This window comes from Terrapene carolina, unplaced genomic scaffold (genome assembly GCF_002925995.2).
Source record: "Terrapene carolina triunguis isolate 2854851 unplaced genomic scaffold, T_m_triunguis-2.0 Scaffold58, whole genome shotgun sequence".
Lineage (NCBI taxonomy): Eukaryota > Metazoa > Chordata > Testudines > Emydidae > Terrapene > Terrapene triunguis.
Window position 1 is genome coordinate 19,640,357 of NW_020664409.1, and position 19,222 is coordinate 19,659,578.

The following is a 19,222-nucleotide window of genomic DNA, read 5'->3' on the forward strand; positions in this document are numbered from 1 at the left end:
TTAAATTTAGTACAATGACTCCAAAGATCCTTATGGAATTGAGTTTAAGTGTTTTTCAAGGATATTGCAGGAAGTTGTATCTGTCAAAGGAGTTTGTTGAACTTCGTATAAACTTGGTAACAAGATATTTTCAGATAAATTGATCCCTCCCTAAGATAAAAAGAACAGTTTCTAAACTCAATGGGTGGAGGGTTGACAGGTAACAGAGCCAGTGTTCTGAGCTGTCACTGAAAATTAGGCAGGAGCTTTGTGCTGGGAACTTGTCCAGCTACACCACCATTGCTGCCAGTCTGCACAAGTACCTTTACCTTCACACGTCAAAGAGAACTGGTGAGGACTAAAAGATTTGTAAGATCTTAGAGCTAGCACACTTGCAACAGTAGCAATGCTTCTGAAAACACTGTGAGCAGTTGAGTGTGGACACAACAGGCCAGATCCTCAGCTGCTCTAAATTAGCACAACTTCCTTGTAATTAGAGGAACTGTCAATGTATATCACAGTGTTTCTCAAACTGGGGCCGCCGCTTGTGTAGGGAAAGCCCCTGGCGGGCCGGGCCGGTTTGTTTACCTGCCCCATCCGCAGGTCCGGCCGATCACAGCTCCCACTGGCCGCAGTTTGCTGCTCCAGGCCAATGGGAGCTGCTGGAAGCGGCAGCCAGTACGTCCCTCAGCCCCCGCCGCTTTTAGCAGCCCCCATTGGCCTGGAGCAGTGAACCCCGGCCAGTGGGAGCCGTGATTGGCCGGACCTGCGGACAGGGCAGGTAAACAAACCAGCCCAGCACACCAGGGGCTTTCACTACACAAGTGGCGGCCCCAGTTTGAGAAACACTGGTATACCACATGAGGATCTGGCCCAAAATGTTTTACAAGCACTCTGGATGCTTGCAGCAGTGCTGTAGGTGACAAAACTTTTTTTCTGTAGGCTAAGCTTGAACAAGTTTGTCCCCAACCTTGCCAAGCTGAATTAAAAACAGAATAGCTGAAGCTACATTGTAATGATTTAAGCATTTCAACAAACTCAGTTTCTTGGCCAATATAGGTAAGGCTTCAAAAGTCAGCTCTTTGGTAAAACAGCCATGATGTAATGCTCTTGGGCACTTCAATCTATTGCAATCAGTTTTCTAGTGTAAATCTTTACATGTTACATACCGCTTTGTAACAAAAGCATTCGCTAGAATTTAAGATTTTTTTCCCTTTCTTGTTTTAGTGGCTTAAGCTTATAATTAGTGTCATAATAGTATTTAAATGCCATCATCTAGCAAGCGTCCTTTTTTGTAATATGGGTTCACACAAAGTGGGCTAGATTCTGACCTTAGTTATACTGATGCAAATCCAGAGCAACCCTAGTAAAGTCAGTGTACTGGGAATGCAAAGTTACTAGCAGAATCTGGCTCAGGACAATTAAATGCCTCACATTTACATCATTGAGTGTTATTAGGACTATATTAATAAACACATCCTGACATGTGGTTAGAGTGCTGAGGGATGTCAATTTAACATGCACAAATCAAATATGAGAATTAGATAATACCTTCCATTTGTCCATAGGCAGACAGGTCACAACAGCAGGAATCTGAACTGACAAAAATCAGAGAGGAACATCCATCTTTTCTACCAGAAAAAAACATAGTTGCACTGAAGAAAACTTTCAGCTCTGCTTCTTTTTATAAAAACAAAAAAACCAAAACAAAAAACTGAGCTCAAATTAGCACAAGTGAACATTCACTTAATCACACATGTATATAGAAATGCACAGAAAATCAGAAAACAGTATCATGCATAAACAAGGGTTACTACCAATACAAGTCTGAGTTATTCCATTATGAAATTACTTATACCTTCCTTTGAAGCATCTGGACTCTTCCCCTCCCTCAATGATTCCACTTAATTGAGGTCCCAGAAAGGTGTCTGAAATAAAGACACAGACAGACCAACAGGAGTATGGGATCTGACATGCTGCCTATTTTAATTATTTTTCATTAACCACTTAAATTGAGTAATTACGTATTATTTCATAATGTTTACCAAAGATATGACATAGTTCTAGTAGCATGATTTAACAGTTTACTATATTACATGCAACCCCCCCCCCCCAACAAAACCTGTGTTAAACGATTAAGATTAAAGTCAAATTACTCAAAAATTAGAAAATGCCAGAATTAAGGTAATCTATGCAACCTTAATTCAGCCCTTTGTGTATATATGTTGATACAACCTTTAATTACATGCAGACATACTCCCCCCCGCCATATGACCTCTGCCTCATTCAGTGCACAGGATGGATGGTGCTCACTGAATGGGCAGTTATTCAATATGTCTTTTTATCCTCATTGTTCAATATGTGGTCCCAGCACTTGTGACACTATCCAAACCATGCTCTGAAAACAGAATTATTAATTTCAGGAATAATCATTACATGGCAATTGCTCACAAATAGTTGCCTGGGTTTGAGAAAATGCACCTTTCACTATGGTTTATTCCACAATTGTCCATTATGGAGTTTCTTGCACCAAAGCTTAGAACATGCAGCCATTGATTGTGACTTTTAAGAGGTTTCACAGCCTTCACATACAGGAGCATTAGCATCCCCTTTTGATGCCACAAGGGCAGCAAAAGACACTATTTATAAGTAGTTAAATGAGCAATAATATGTACAATTGTATTCAATATTTAGATACAGTATTACGGGCTGCAGGCCTGCAGCATACCACTGCATTGTGTGGCATTGCACTCTCACTGCCTCAATTCCCCTCTTGGTTCTCCAGTCAACTCACCCACAGACAGGATTTTTAATGTAACATTCTACTCTTGGGGTCTAATTTCCAGGCTTAAACACTTCCTAACTCAGGGTTTCAGGCTCCATCACTCTCTCTGAGCAATGTGCAATGAATTGATTGGTCTTGAGTCCTATTTTTATTGGACAAGGGTTCACATCACAACACAATTGAAATGGCACCAAATGGAGCTCTTGTTGGCAGACACAGAAGAGAAGCCACGGAGTGGATGGAAAAAGATACTGAGCTAACCTCTTATTCCTAGAAGTACTCCCTCCAGTTCTGGTCAGAGGTATATGTGTGGAGCAGCATGGGTAAAACCTGAAGTGGTGTTGCTTTACCCGTTTTGTGGACAGGAGAGATTCAATGCTCACAGCTGTCAAATCCAGTGCTTTTTCAGATACATTTAATTCCCTTTAATAAAATTGAAAAGTTAATATGTCTGCATTTTCTGCTGTTGCTGTGATTGCATAGCACAATGATGGGACTAAGAAGTGTCTTCATATGAGAGGAAATGGGCAATCAATTTATAGCAGTAAATGAATGATTTATAATTGCAGAATGTTCCTAAACAAGAAATAGCAGTTGCTTATCTTGAGCAATGGAGAAGGGACCAATCCTGGTCCCCTTGAAGTTAGTTGGCAGTTTTCCCACTGACTTAATTTGAACAAAATCCAGTCATATTCTTAAAGACAACATTGTTGAGGAGAGACATAATGGGAACAGATAGTAGCTCAAAACCTAGACAGAATGGTATTGTGTTTGTATTGGCTATGAACCAAGAAGAAAGCTCTCCTTTCAAAATGGACACTTATTACTGAAGAAGTTCTTCATGTAATGGCTCCTTTATAGGGAAGTCTGTCAGTCTCAAAGCTTCATTCCTAGCAGGTATCATAGTTATCAGGAGGAAGAACCAAGGCTAGAATAGAGCTACTATATTTGCCACCAGAAAGGTATATATTCTATGGCAGAGCTAAACCACTGAACATCTTGGAAGAGGTGATTGCAGTGTATTATAGATTATCAATATTCTACCCGTCATCATGAACTTTGGACATGATAGAAATGCTCAATAAACTGTATGCTGTCAAATGACAACTCACTTAACTAGACAACTCATTTAGCCATTAGTCAGATGTTTTCTCAGGGTTTATTGTCAAATGATAATGTGTCTTTCAAAATTAATATTTCACCTCATTCTGGCATTTTGTGCATGCTGCAGACTTGAAAGGGAAAAAGGTTGTATTGGTGAAATCAAGTTGTGAATTTTTTCATATTCAGTTATAACTGGTATAGCATTTTTTTTTTTAAAGTCAACTACTAAATGGAAATACGGAATAAAAATCCCTCATTTAAACCTCTCCCTCTGGACTTGATTGAGTGCTTCCTGAAAAGTCCTCAGCACTCTTAGCTCCCTGGTGCTGATCACCCTGGATAAGCATTCAGCACCTTGCAGGATCCGTTTCCTTTGTTTCCCTATGCCTGCTTCTTTTTATCCAAGGAGAGAATCCTTGAGAAATTTAAACCACACACTTGGATTATTGTGATTCAGCATTTATATGGTGTGTGTGGGGGGGAATTCTATGGGCTAAAATGAACCACAAAGATGGGAGATGAACATGAAGAGCATTTTACTATACACAATAACTAAAGTGTTAATATAGAGGAGAATGGCAAAACAAATATACCCCTTAGAGGGCCTGATTGTCTCATTTCATATACAACATTACAGGGGAGGAAAGATGCACAAAATGGGGTGGGCTACCTATGCATAGTTATCATGGTAAACAGCCCAGAAATTGGTCTGTGTGCAAAAAAAGGGGCTGGGGGATAGAAAGTGATTCACTACTATGTTTGGGAATACTGCAAATGGAACCAGATCAAAAGATCTCAGCTCTCATATTTGAGCCACAATGGGAACTGCTAGATGCTCAGTAGTTTTGCAAATCTGATCCCAATTGTGGGTGCTGAGCACTAGAAAAATCTGGTCCACAGTATCTGAATATTCGGGAAGAGATTGCTGTAAAAGTATCCATGATAGCTAGACAATACTATGAATTACCAAAGCCACCTATCCACTAGTATAGTGTTTGGTTTTTCCTTCTCCATCCTTTATCCTTTACTTATATCATATAGCAACCAGGAGCTCATTGGTCTAGGCACTGTACAAACAGAACAAGACTATAGTTCCTGCTCCAAAGGGTTTACAATCCACTAGGCCATCCTTCCACTTTTACTTATGGAAAGGACAGGAGATAAGTATGTATAAAATTAGTCTTGATACCAAAAAAGGAGACCTACTAGATCTGTGCAAAGGACATAAAGGGAATATGTAGCACTAAGGGTATGTCTACACTACGAGAGTAGTTCGATTTTACTTAAATCGAATATGTGGAATCAATATTGCAAAGTCGAACGTGTGTGTCCACACTAAGGACGGTAATTCGACTTTGTGAGTCCACACTAACGGGGAAAGCGTTGACACTGGAAGCGGTGCACTGTGGGCAGCTATCCCACAGTTCCCGCAGTCCCCGCTGCCCATTGGAATTCTGGGTTGAGCCGCCAATGCCTTCTGGGTAAAAAAATGTGTCGAGGGTGTTTTTGGGTAACTGTCGTCATCCGTCCGTCACTACCGCCCTCCCTCCCTGAAAGCGCCGGCGGGAAATCAGTTCGCGCACTTTTCTGGTCAGTGACAGTGAGGATGCCACAGCACTGCGAGCATGGAGCCCGCTGCGACCATCGCTGCAGTTGTGACCGTTGTCAACACCTGGCAGCTTATCATTCACCTTTCCCAGAGGCAGATGCTGAGAAATCGGGCGAGGAGGAGGCTACGGCAGCGCGGTGAGGACCTGAAGTCTGAGAGTGGCACAGACCTGTCAGAAAGCACGGTACCCAGCGCCGAGGACATCATGGTGGCAATGGGTCATATGGATGTTGTGGAACGGCAATTCTGGGCCCGGGAAACAAGCACGGACTGGTGGGACCGCATAGTGCTGCAGGTCTGGGATGAATCACAGTGGCTGCGAAACTTTCGCATGCGGAAGGGGACTTTCATGGAACTTTGTGAGTTACTGTCCCCTGCCCTGAAGCGCAATGACACCCGGATGCGAGCAGCCCTGACTGTCCAGAAGCGAGTAGCCATAGCCCTCTGGAAGCTTGCAACGCCAGACAGCTACCGGTCAGTCGCGAACCACTTTGGTGTGGGCAAATCTACCGTGGGGGTTGTTGTGATGCAAGTAGCCAACGCAATCGTTGAGGTACTGCTCTCAAAGGTAGTGACCCTGGGAAACGCGCAGGTCATCATAGATGGCTTCGCCGCGATGGGATTCCCAAACTGCGGTGGGGCTATAGATGGAACTCACATCCCTATCCTGGGACCGGACCACCAGGCCAGCCAGTACATTAACTGAAAGGGCTACTTTTCAATGGTGCTGCAAGCACTGGTGGACCATAGGGGACGCTTTACAAACATCAACGTCGGATGGCCGGGCAAGGTTCATGACGCTCGTGTTTTCAGGAACTCGAGTCTGTTTAGATGGCTGCAGGAAGGTATTTACTTCCCGGACCACAAAATAAGTCTTGGGGATGTGGAGATGCCTACAGTCATCCTCGGGGACCCAGCCTACCCGCTAATGCCCTGGCTCATGAAGCCCTATACTGGCGCCCTGGACACTGAAAAAGAACTCTTCAACTACCGGCTGAGCAAGTGCAGAATGGTGGTGGAGTGTGCTTTTGGCCGTCACAAGGGGAGATGGAGAAGCTTACTGACTCGCTGTGATCTCAGCGAAACCAATATCCCCATTGTTATTGCAGCTTGCTGTGTGCTCCATAATCTCTGTGAGAGCAAGGGGGAGACCTTTATGGCGGGGTGGGAGGTTGAGGCAAATAGCCTGGCTGCTGATTACGCCCAGCCTGACAGCCGGGCGATTAGAAGAGCCCAGCAGGATGCGCTGTGCATCCGGGAGGCTTTGAAAGCTAGGTTCCCGAGTGAGCAGGGTAACCTGTGACTTTTCAGTTTGTGTACAGAGAAGCTGAACCTGCCCCCGTTTCTTTACCCACTAAATCTTCAGTATACTCTCCATTTACATACCCCGTTCCCCCCCTTCCAAAACACGTTTAAAAATAAAATGACTTTAATTTTGTTAATAAACACCGTTTTCTTTATTACTGTTTTCGCGGGAAAGTTTTGAACCTGGGACGCAGACTGTGGTGGGGAGCGGGTGTAGTGTAGTGATGCAAATGACGCTTCTAAACTCCAGGAATGACAGGCTCCGCAGTGGTGGACTGGTGGTTTCAACGGAGCCTGCCACCCCTCCTGTTCGGGACTGTGTGTGGGGGGGGGAGGGGGGGGGCTATGTGACTTTGTGGCAGGGGGAGGACGGTTACAGATCCCCTGCTGCGTGGCTCTGTGATCCAGGATAAGGACCGCTGCATAAGATCTCTAACTGCCCTCCCCCGCCACAAAGTCACAGAGCACCCCCCACAGAACACTAAAACCACCTCCCAGACTGACCAGGGTAACTAGTGACTGCAATGTGTGTGTGCCCTGCTGCTGTCCTGTCCAATTACCAACCTCCTTCCCCCCCTTCAGACAGACTGTCCTCTAAAGAACATGATGGAAACAGTAATGAACAGAAAAGTATTTTTTATTAACAACTACACATGAAACTGGGGGGTGAAACTTGGACGGGGGCTTGGGTGAGGCGGGAAGGAAAGGACTTTTCAAATTTTGGGGAATGAGAGGCTTCTGGTGCTTGAGCAGTCTGCAGGGGTGGAGTGAGAGTTTTCACGGACTCTGCCGCCCCTCCTTCTTTGGACTTTGGGTGAGGGGGGTATGGGACTGGGTGGCGGGGGAGGGCGGTTACAGATAGACTGCAGCGGGGCTCTGTCCTCCTGCCTCCGGTCCTGCAGAACATCTACAAGGCGCCAGAGCGTGTCCGTTTGCTCCCTCATTAGTCCAAGCAGCGTTTGAGTTGCCTGCTGGTCTTCCTGCTGCCACCTCTCCTCCCGTTCCATGTGTGCTCGGTGCATTTGGGACAAGTTCTCCCTCCACTGTGTCTGCTGGGCTGCCTGGGCTCGGGAGCAGCCCATAAGTTCCGAGAACATGTCCTCCCGTGTCCTCTTCTTCCTACGCCTCATCTGCGCTAGCCTCTGGGTGTGTGATGCCAGGCTAGGTTGTGAGACAGTCGCAGCTGTGGGAATGGGAAAAAGGGAGTGAATTCCTCAGAAAGATAAATTTCGTTGTGAACAAAGAACATAGTCTTTCTCTGTGAACAAGACTATGCACAGCACCTATCACATGCGCACTCAGGACAAGGTCGAATTTTCGGCCCTCGCATTCAGTGCCTGGGGTCTTGCAGTGCAGATCAGAGAAGCGGGGCAGGACACTGGAATTTGTGTAGCAGGCCGACATGGTAAGCCGTATACTTGTGGCTCCTTAAAACTTTGATAGTTGCACTGGCCTCCTTTCACATTGAAAGCAATGCCAGTCCCTGCTGCCAGCAATCCGGCAAGCATGAACTCTGCCCCTGTCCCACCCCCTCGCGGCTGTCCCAGGGAAAGATCCCTGTATGCTGCCCCTCTCCCGCCTCCATCGCGTGGCTGTAAACCGCCGGTTACAGTTCTGTAAAGGAACAGGCAAGCAGTCCCAATACTAACATTCCCCTACCTAATTCAAAGCAGGTCATCATGAGCGACATCACTCTGATGAGGATTTCCGAGACGGAAAAAGAAAGGATGCTTCGGGAAAGCCTGCAAAGACCAGGGCCGTATGCCGCCATGCTCTGCAGGGCAATGATCCCGGAGTACTTGCTTCTCTCCTGGCGCGGAAATGTTTCCTACTACGGAGGACCCAATAAGGCCGCTCTCCCCAGGAACCTGATGCAAAGGCTTTCCAATTACCTCCAGGAGAGCTTCGTGGAGATGTCAATGGAGGATTTCAGCTCTATCCCCGGACATATAGACCGGATTTTACTGTAGCTGCACTGGCAGGGACTAAACAGTAGAACTGCTTGGGCAGAACAATCATGCTACACCGGACATTGTTTGATTTTTTTAAGTAGTTGCACTGCCAGGGAGTGAACAGTTAAGCGCCTAGGGCAAAGTAATCATGAAAAACCCATTCTTAATATTCCTGTTCTGTGAAAAATAAATGTTTACACGTTTAAAACACTTACTGGCTGATCCTTCCCCTGATTCTGTGTCCGGGTTAACGGCTGGTGACGGTTGGTAGGGGATCTCTGTAAGTGTGATGAAGAGATCCTGGCTGTCGGGGAAATCAGCGTTGTAAGCGCTGTCGACTGCCTCGTCCTCCTCATCTCCTTCCTCATCTTCCCCGTCCGCTACCATGTCCGAGGAACCGGCAATATCCCATCCTCAGAGTCCACGGTCATTGGTGGGGTAGTGGTGGCGGCCGCAACTAGGATGGAATGCAGTGCCTCGTAGAAACGGGATGTCTGGGGCTGGGATCCGGAGCATCCGTTTGCCTCTTTGGTCTTCTGGTAGCCTTGCCTCAGCTCCTTGATTTTCACGCGGCACTGCGTTGCATCCCGGCTGTATCCTCTCTCTGCCATGGCTTTAGAGATCTTCTCATAGATTTTTGCATTCCGTCTTGTGGAGCGCAGCTCGGAAAGCACAGACTCATCGCCCCACACAGCGATCAGATCCAAGACTTCCCGATCAGTCCATGCTGGGGCCCTCTTTCTATTCTGAGATTGCACGGCCATCTCTGCTGGAGAGCTCTGCATCGTTGCCAGTGCTGCTGAGCTCGCGACGATGTCCAAACAGGAAATGAGATTCAAACTGCCCAGACAGGAAAAGGAATTCAAATTTTCCCAGGGCTTTTCCTGTGTGGCTGGTCAGAGCATCCGAGCTCGGACTGCTGTCCAGAGCGTCAACAGAGTGGTGCACTGTGGGATAGCTCCCGGAGCTATTAGCGTTGATTTCCATCCACACCTAGCCTAATTCGACATGGCCATGTCGAATTTAGCGCTACTCCCCTCGTTGGGGAGGAGTACAGATGTCGAATTTAAGAGACCTCTATGTCGAACTAAATAGCTTCGTGGTGTGGACGGGTGCAGAGTTAATTCGATGTAACGGCGCTAAATTCGACATAAACTCCTAGTGTAGACCAGGCCTAAGATGTCATGGGGATTTCTAAAGTGCCTCCATTTTCTATGACTGACTCTGATTGGGAATGAAAGTAGCTAATAGCATCAGACACCACCTCCAATTACTTCTCTCCCTGACCCCCCCACACCTCAATTTTTTTGCTACCCATATATGCTATACACAGCCAATGGTAAAGGAGAGCAGAGAGTAGGAAAATAAGTGTGATGGGCCAAAACGTGGTGATAGGGGTTTAGCCACAACTACACAGCAGTCTCCCCTTTTGTACAAGCTGACCTCAGTTCCCCAGTATAAACACTGTCTGTCTAGAGCTCTCCAGGATTGGAAGAATGCACCATGGCAGAGCACAAGAGATGAAATTGGACCATTTTTCAGGAAAAAAAATTGATTTTTTTCAATATTCTGTTTTCAACAAAAAGGTTCATATTCAGTTTACTATGTTTGGTTTGGGGGCTTCCTTTCTGACACCCCCTTTCTCCACTGCCACATTTGATTGTGCAACTTGTGTACATGGTGAGATTTTTTCAAATTTGAAAGCTTATAAAAATATTTATCGCCAAGTTGGAAAAAAACACACCAAGTGAAAAATGTGTTCATATAGATATTTGGGGGGGGGGGGAGAGAGAGAGGAGATCTTTAAGAAAAATGAGTCCATTTTGGAAACTTGAACAAAACCATCTTTCATGAAAAAAAATATGTATTGTTTTAATCATTTTTTCTGTAATGCTGTGCAGCATGATGGGACTAAGTGTCTTCATATGAGAGGAAATGGGCAATCAATTTATAGCAGTAAAAGAATTATTTATAATTGCAGAATGTTCCTAAACAAGAAATAGCAGTTACTTATCTTGAGCAATGGAGAAGGGACCAATCCTTTTTTTCCCAATTTTTCTGTAATGCTGTGCAGCATGATGGGACTAAGAAGTGTCTGTAATGCTGTGCATTCACCCACCCCCTACCCACCCCCAAGTCCTGCTTGCCTTACTTACTGACCCACTATTTTGAGCAGTCTACTTGCAGGAAAAAGGCAAAAAGGATTTGGTCCTAGGAAGCTACGCATGTATTTATATATAAAAACAAAATCCATAAACATTTTCACCAGTTTGTCACAGTTTTAGGATGTGATCCTTTGAGATGCTGAGCACCTACTGGAGGAGTGTCAAGTGCCATCAGTTCGCATGGAATTCAATGAGAGTTGAGGGCACTCAGCACCTCATGAACACCATACAGAATCAGGCCCCTAGCAAGTAGTAGACAAAGATTATTCTGAATGTACTTAATGTAGTACAGATTAAAATTAAATGAGCCATTTTGCAAAACAATAAACACATTAAAATAGATTTCCATAATAATCTGCAACAGACAGCATTATATTGCCTGGTCTGTGAGGTTTGATACACAGGAGATGTTGATAGCCTTCATGCAGTTCTTGCTTCCACCGCTCCATTCTCTAACTTTGTCAGCTTTATTTTTGCTTCTGGAGACTACTCTGCTGTGATCAGTTCTGAAATCCAATTGTGTATTTAATGCTGATCTTTTACTGCATCCTATTTGTTTAAACAAACTCCTCTTTTGAATGAAGACTTCCAGATTTATGGTCTGACCATAAACTTTTTACACAGGCAAGAGTCATTAAAAAAGTTATGACAGGTCTCATACTAGATCTGACCAATGGTCTATATACTCCAGTATCTTGTCACCAACAATGGCCTGTCCTATGTTTTTCAGAGGAAATGTAAGAAACACTGCACAGGGCAGTTATAAGATTACCTGCTCTCAGGGAAAGTTTCTTCCTAATCACCTATCTGAGGAAGGTGTCCAAGATTGTGCCATTGATGTGCCACAGCACATGGGTAAAAGGTAGTAAGATACATGCATGTCAAATACCTTGTATTTCTAGCTATAGTCTTAATCAAAGTTTTGTACAGTCATTAAATTCTAAATTAGCATTACCAGAGGTCTTAACTGCTAATTCCAGGGAGCTGATCCTCACTCTCAATGTCATGCTAATTGTTGCAGAGATGCCAAAAGGAATACATTTCTAGATAGAAATGGTAGTCTCAGGACCAGATTGTGCCAGTGAGGCTCTGCCCCACTGTAGGGGGAAATGGTGCAATCACAGCACCAGAGCAGCTGCAAGAGGCATTGTGCTGAATGCAACAAGTTATCAGAGGTTCAGGATTGATGCAGCTTACTGTGTAAATACCACTTCCATCAAACACTTATTTTTAAAGTGATTAGTGATGTTGGGTGCCCGCTTTGAGACATTTTGAGGGAGCCTGATTTTCAGAAATAACTGAGCATCCACCCTCTTAAAATCAGGTTCCTTTACCACGTGTCCATTTGGGCACCCAAAATGACTGGTCATGTTAGAAAATTTGGGCTGTCATAAATAAAAGTATTACCTCTGGTTAGTAAGTAATTGTTACTGCTTCCTATGGGAAGACATTAATAGTATTTGCTCCCTGCACAACAGCATTTATGGCTTGCTCAAGGCTACCAGACATTTATTTTACAGCTCCAAAGTTCAAACAGACACCTTGTCCAAAGTACAAAATCCAGGAGAATGAATGGTCTTTAATACAAAAAATAAAAGAGTAAAATACTGTCTGTTTAGTAGGACATGGTTAAGAAAGCTGAACATTGGTATCAAAAACACAATCTTTTGCCTCTGGTCATATTCTTTTAATTTGTTTCCCCCCTGAAGATTTAGAACAAGTGATCCATGTAATGTCAGCATAATCAAGGTGAATGATAACTCTCAACTTTGACACTACATGTATCTGGAGTAGAAACAATTGTTTTAGGCCATCTGAAGTTTTCTGGTAGTTTTTCAATCACCTAAAGGTGACATCTACGATAAAAGGTGAAATACTGTGGTGCTTGGTTTTAGCAGGTTTATTATTACTTATGCTATTGTAAATACATTTACTAACAGCTCTACAAGTCAGCAAATCTTACATGACATTACCATCTATTTACTAGTGTATACTATATTACATTGGAATTATGCACAGTGAAACCTTTACTGTCACAAGATACATGTCTGAGCCAGAGTTAATTAACAAATGAGCATTTCTGTTACCAGGCTGCTTGAGGAAATATTTGTTTCCTGCAAGTTCTAATCACATAGGACCCATGGTATTACTGTGGTTATGATATGCTAGATTCTCTGGATTCAATACAATCTGTATTTATTTGTAAAAGCAACTCTATAAGGACTACATTGTCCTGGCAGTATAATGAATGCAGTAGATACAATTACTATATAAAACATACACATGGGGAGCTGGGACTTGAACCCTGAAGTTTTCAGCTGCAAAAGCACAGGCTGCTAGCACTCAAGCTCATGAAAAACTCTTCTGTGTAAGCCACCCAATAATGGGCAACATTACTTATACATAAGCCTATGCCTTACAGTGGGAATATCTTTGCTTTCTCCTCCCCTAATCTGGTTCAGCATCCTTTCCTCTCATCTCCTTCTGCACACTGCATGCTATGAAAGTGCAATTCAGAGGGGCAATCTGTATATTTTCTTTCTAAAACCATAGAACTAGGCTTAATATTCTGAGCAATTTTTAGTGGCTGTATTCACTTTTCACTTATGGATGTGGAGAAGTAACATCCACATACAAATATTTGGATTTTGCTCACTAATGTTTCAGGATGTCATAAATACACAACAACATTCTGCATGAAGTTTGTTCTTTTTTAATTAAGAGAATTGGATTATATTCCTACTGAAGAAGTCAGGGGTTTTGAGACCCATTAAAGTTAATCTTAATTTTCTCACTGTTGCTTTTAGAAATTAAGATTTAAAGGGGGAGTTTTTCCCCCCTTTTGCCACTGGCTTTTCCCCCAGACATATAGTCTCCTCTACTGCTCTAATTAAGCAAGGTACTCAAGCATGTGCCTAACTTTAAGCACATAGAATTTAATAAGGATAAAACCAATAGGGTTCTATAGAATTTACTCTAAAAAAACCTACAAAATGTAATTGTGTGTGAATCCCTTTTCATAGATTCTTTAAATCAGGGGCTCCCAACCTCTCTTTCTGAACCCCACCCCCAATATGCTATAAAAACTCCATGGCCCACCATGCCACAACTGTTTTTCTGCATATAAACAAAATCTTTGGTCAATAGGAGTCATGCATAAAGATCCAAACAGATCATTAAGAACAAGTAGAGACTGTCTCCCAGGGCAACAATGAAAGAAAATTGTCCTCAAGTGAAAACTTCTCAGAGGAAGCAGTTATTTTATTTTTCTACAAATTTATTTTATTCACTTGGAAAACATCCCTGGGATACACTTCCTCCAGAACAGAATTATTTCAGTTTTCCTGCAGGTCATACACAAAGATGGAAAAAGGGGAGGAGTGAGGAATTATATACGTTTGGAAAGCAGAGGTACCAGAACATATTAATCAGCAAATTTACCAGTGAGAAGAAATGAAGTTTAACAAAACTCATTAAGTCAGGTTCAACTAAATAGGGGCCTGTACAACGATATTTGACTGGACCCCTTTGCAGAAAGGATTATGACATGTATTACCTTCCATCCTTCACCTGCCTCAAACTCATGTCCCAGGATATCGGGGTGGAAGCGGCGGCTAGTAAGTCCCTCGGCCCGTGCCGCTTCCAGCCGCCCCCATTGGCCTGGAGCGGCGAACCATGGCCAGTGGGGGCCGCGATCAGCTGGACCTGTGGACAGGGCAGGTAAACAAACCGGCCCGGCCCATCAGGGGCTTTCCCTACACGAGTGGCGGCCCCAGGTTTGAGAAACCACAGAACAATTAAATGAGACCTTTGAGATTCCCCCGCCCCTTTTTTTAAATCAGGGTCTTTCTTCCCATGCAGCACCTTAGGGACAGTCCCAAGGCCCAAAGAATTCATCATGATGATTTCAATGGGCTTTGGGTCAGGCCTTAAGAGAGAACATTAATCCATGAACGTATAGTAAAACCTGTACCTAAAACATTTGTAAAATCCCTAATTTGATAAGAATTTGAAAGATTTTTGTTTGGAAACCAAGTATTCTCCAACATGGTTTTCCAAAGAGCGGAATAATTTTCAAAGGGATATTCTGTTTCAGTCCTTTCCACAAAACCCAACACTCTCAAAATTCACTTCAAGTGCTTCAATATTCTTCCTGTAATAAAAGCAATATCTTTTGTCAAAACTCTTAAAAGAGCCTTAAATCTGTGTCATTCTGAATATCCTGAACATTTGAAGTTGCTGTTTTCATCTTGCCTTCAAGATCTTCAGTCTTTTCTTCCAACATACTTATGCAAAGAGCAATAGCATCAGTCTTAACCTCTAATTTTACCTCCAAGCTTTTAATCTCCTGAAGCAGTGTATGAAATAAAATTACAGATGTCCCTCCTGGTAAAAGCTTTTCTGAACACAGGATTGCCATACTGGATCAGACAACTGGTCCATCGAGTCCAGTAATCTGCCTCCAGCATCAGCCAATATTATATGGCTTAGGGGAGGCATTTCCTCTGCTCCATCGTGGTAAGGCATGTTATGCAATATTGTATATAAGAGAAATTCCTCCGGCTTCAGGAGCCAAAAAGACTTGCTTTAGGTTAGCATGCATAACAAGCTGTTTCTAAACTCCATTTACAGTATTTGACACTGTCCGCCTGTAGTGGTGAATTCCTCAGGCTGGCTAGCCACTCTATGCAGTGCTTTGGGGTTTTTTTTTTTGTTTTTTTTTTTACCAGAAAATATTTTGGACAAGACACACCCTCTGAGCCCTCTCTGCCCTATCTATATTTTGAGGGAAATCACACTGGCGGCCCTGTAACTGAACTAGTCTTTTTGGCTTTGGTTCCAGTGTAGGAAAAAAAAATAATCACAAGAAACATCATTTCTGATTGTTTCAGATGGGTCTAGAAGCATCACAAGTACAGCTGTCCCCTTGCACTCTCCCACAGTCTTCTCCTTTGGTTAGTGTTTGAGGTCCTTTGCCAGGGGTTCCTTATTTCTCTATCCTATCCCCACTGCTCCTCATCCTTAAGAGAGAAAGGGGCTCTCCCTTTCCCACCATACACATTCATTTCCCCCTATTTGGGGGAACAGGGTTCCCTATCCCTTCTCCCCATACACCTCTCATCTTGCTTGCAGAATGAGATCTTGCTCTTCATCCCACAGTTCTTACTCCATCAGGGAATGGGGCTCACCACTCCTCCTAACTTCTTGTCCCCCATTGTCCCCCCCAAATCAGGATCTCTGTGGCAGAGTCCCTCCTCATCTCTCTGCCTGGGGTAAGAATCCTTAGACCAAGGTCTCCACTCTATTCCCTTTTACTTAGGAAGTGGAGTCCTCATTCAAATACTCTCCAACATATTTCCAGGATAAATCATTCTGGTGCTTGCAGTTTCTCATGTAAATCTACCACAGCTTTTTTCAGCCTCAATGCCCTACTCTAGATTTTTTTCCAATCTCTAGAGCTATATCTTTCTTAAATGTGTGGCATCCAAAACTGTGCAGAGTACACCAGATTAAGGTTGCTGGATATCATCTAATAAAAGAGCACTACAATATTTTCTGTATGTTATTCCTACACCCAGCTGTGACAGGGTGCTCTACTCACCGCTGGATGGTGCTGCCTTCCTGTCAATTCTGGGGATTAGCTCAGTCAGGCCAATGCCCCTTCCAGCAATAACACCCCATCAGTTTTTCTTCTGCAGCCCCTCTCTTACTTCCAGGAGGTACAGGGTCCTTTTCATAACACAGCCCTCCAGCCAGGTCACTATTGTGGTTTCCCTCTTGGGCGGGGGAAAGAGGTGAAAGTTGTCTGAGCCTGTTTGGGAAAAGAAATTCCTCACCAGCACCACTTCTCGTGTGGTTGGGCAGAGAACCCAGGCCACCCTCTACTCCGGGTTCCAGCTCAGGGATCCTCTAGTCAGCAGTCATGGTCTGTTCTACCTTGTACTTTGCTGCATTTCTCTGAGCCCTTTCCTAACCTCCTGGCTCTCCCTTCCTTCTCTGGGTCTGCCAGTTTCACCACTCCCATCTCCTAGGGAGCAACTACACCTTCACATATTTGCAGTCCCTAAACACTCCTCCCTTATCTCAGACAGTGACTACAAACTCCTTCTTTGCAATCCCCCATCCCCCTTCCAATTTTCTTCCTTTTGTAGAAGCCCTGTATGTCCCTCACAGGTGAGCTTCTCTCTAATTAGCTGCCTCAAGCCTAAAACTCCCTTGTTTGTAGCCTAATTAGCTGATCGGGCCTACTTCAGCTGTTGAAGGGCCAGTGTGGGGAAGCACACCCCTTCACACCAGGCTTTTTTTTTTTTTAATTGCTTCATTCTGGGAAGACATCTTCATCAATCCATCCTCAATGGCTCAAAAATTATTTGTTAGAAAGCCCTGAAAATTGAATCCATCATTATATATGGGAAGTCCAGCTGTCCTCCTGCTAGTAACACAGAGCACACTCTTAAGTCTCCCCTTCTGCAAGCTTCTTCCTTTTGGAGTCTTGTCAGGGTCACAAACCTACAGTGTACCTGTTTCTTGGTGCCCCACAGTTCATTTTTCAGGGCTATTATTGTCTCAAAGCATTACTAGGCAGTTCCCACAGAATGAACTAAGCTAAATACGTGCAAAAGGAAATTGTAGGGAAAATGCATGGAAATATTAAGCAACTGATTTTCACAAGTGACACTGCCAGCTTTCCCAGCCTCTTCCTTTTATGTTCAATAGTTACATCAAATTGCATTAGTTGTTTGGCATTTTAATTGAAAATATTGTAGTGTTTTTTTCCAGCTTGGTGAAAATCCAGGTCTATGCTAGGCACATCCATCTACAGCTTTAATGGTTAGATAGAATACTCAGAATGAAAATTATAAATCATTTTTTCATAGGTTGGAGAGGCACTTTGTTTCCTCACTCAGAATCAGTCAGGAGGAATCTGTTGCAGGCAGCAATGGTGAGCAGCTTTGCTTCTTTGCTGCAACAGGAGGAGCAGGGCCACTTATCAGCCTGCCACAGACAATCCAGTGCTAAGCAATGTTCCTGCTTGGCTCCCCATCCCTATTCAAGGAAGATGGGAGAGGGAAGTAGCAGACCAGAGGCTGAGTGCCCAACACACCGCCACCAGAGGGCATCTTTGATAGGTTCATATAGTTGAGATAAGCATTCCAATTTGGAATTTTTGAGATTCCCCATCAATTGATTTCTATGTCATTTGGCTATGTTAGGGCTGGTTTACTGTAGTTCAGTATTTAGTTCAGTTATGTCAATGCTAAGATTTACATGGTTTATAAAATGGTGATAGTGTACAAATAATAAGAATCAGTAATGCTTGGGCTCTGCTGTGGGACCCTGGTAAGAAACAAGGTGACTTAGTTGCTGCCACATCAGAATGACTACAACTAGACACATCGTGCTGTCAGCCTCAGAATTGCTTCCCTTGATCCTGCTGCCCAAAATCTTGATTTAAGTTGACATACCTCTTACAGTTACACTGTGCTCTCTCGGTGGTACAAGGGATGAGAGAAGTGGCAATAGCAACAGAACAGTCCAAGAAAAGGCTCACTACTGACAGTACAGCAGACACAGTGCTTAATTTGTAACAAGAAGTGCTGGGACTCAAGTAATTTTTTTTACATTTATAACTGACGCAGCAAGTCCAGAGGTGTCGGGGCTATGAACTGCCAAGCCTAGAAGTGCCAGGGCTCAGCCCTGGCACAAATTAAGCACTGAGCCAACAACATGCTCAAGTCAATTGCCTCCATCCCTGTGGGCACATGAACCACCTGTAATATCAGTTGCTTGAAATTGGTTTCTTGCTGCACATCCCCTGTTGAGGAACCATATATACCACTACTCCAGGGTGAATAAGAGCATCTCTAAAAACTCAAAAGATCAAATCATCTGAACCACCACCTGCGCCTACTCATTGGGAAATATGGTGACTGTTGCCGGCATCAGAGGACCCTTGCTGAGCCTTAAACCCTGGCTGGCTCACAGGATAAATGATCTTGATGGTCCAGGGTCTACTAGAGATCTGTCTTTTACAGAGATGGAACCAGAATGTAAATATCCCGGACTGGTTCCATCCCCTATTCATCTAGTCTATGTATCTGTCTCTGCACAAGAAATGTTTGTGATTTTTTCTGTGCTACTGTCTTCCCACTGCAATCCAAAATTGCATAGATGGCTGCCCTCAACCGTCTGTGTAAGATTTCAAACCAGACTGCAAAGTAGTTTGAGAGAAAGTGTTTGGGCCCTCAAAATGTTGCTAAAAACATGAAAAATGAATGGGTGAAAAAATGTGTTAGTGCTAATATACACATATATTGTACAC